Below are 1,099 nucleotides of genomic sequence, written 5' to 3' on the forward strand. Positions count from 1 at the left end.
AGTAAGACGCGTATAGCATGAGGTGTCCTGTAGTTGTCTCAGAGCCTCTTTGATATATTTATCCTTAGACCAGAGAACTACGTTTCCTCCCTTATCAGATTGTTTTATTATCGTATCATCCCAAGTTCGTATGTCCCTGAGCGCTTCTTTCTCTCTTCTAGTATGATTATCCCCCAGCATGGGTCTTGTTTTCTGTGACAAATCCAAGTCATCCAAATCCTTGGATACCATTTCTCTGAAGATCTTGACGGCTGGGCATAAGGTCTCTTGTGGGTAAAAGGTCGATTTCTTTTTACAGGTCGGGCGACTTTTGCTACCTTCCTGCGCATCATCTGCCAGCATCTGGTCCACAGGATCTGACAATTCCTCCAGATCTGACAATGCCCTTAATTCCAAGTCAGTCCATTCACACAAATCTTCTTCCCCTGTGGCCGGAGACAGCATCTCCTGGTCTGGGTTTTTTCTCTGTTCATGAAACTTAATTAATAAAAGCTTTCTACAGAACAGATTAAGATCCTTTTCCCATTTGAATCTATTCATTCTGGACACAGGGGAGAAGGAGAGTCCTTTACTCAGGACTGACTTGTGATCCTCAGTTAAAATCCTATCAGTCAAATTTATGACTTGGAGAGAGTCACAAGCACTACAGGGACTTATTTCCTGAATCTCGGGGATTGTCTCTGTGGGAGTGATGTTCCCCAGTTGTCTTGGTTTCTTCCTCTTCTTTTTACTTCTCCTCGTCCTCCTCCTTGTTTTTTGTACCGACCCCTTTCCGTCCTTGGAAATTCTAAAAAATGCGCTTCTGAGACATTCATCTGGGAATAGGGGGTTCCTGTTTTCTGATAACGCTCTGAATACTCCTCTGTACCAGAAGAGTCTGCTTCAGATGAAGAGTATTGATAGCTACCTGCCCTCTGATGTTCCTTTGGGTATGGCTTTTTCCATTTAAAGATGTTGCCTGTAGCATAATCCCTCTTATCCCTGATTAATTTGTTCTTTTTTCTATCCATTATCATTTGTTCATAGCTATCAAGATCCTTTTTATTTTTCTCAAAACATTGCTGGAAATGCACATCTTTTTCCCACACTTCCAAGTTCT

The sequence above is a fragment of the Pseudophryne corroboree genome, chromosome 9, assembly GCF_028390025.1.
Source record: "Pseudophryne corroboree isolate aPseCor3 chromosome 9, aPseCor3.hap2, whole genome shotgun sequence".
In the NCBI taxonomy this organism is placed as follows: Eukaryota; Metazoa; Chordata; class Amphibia; order Anura; family Myobatrachidae; genus Pseudophryne; species Pseudophryne corroboree.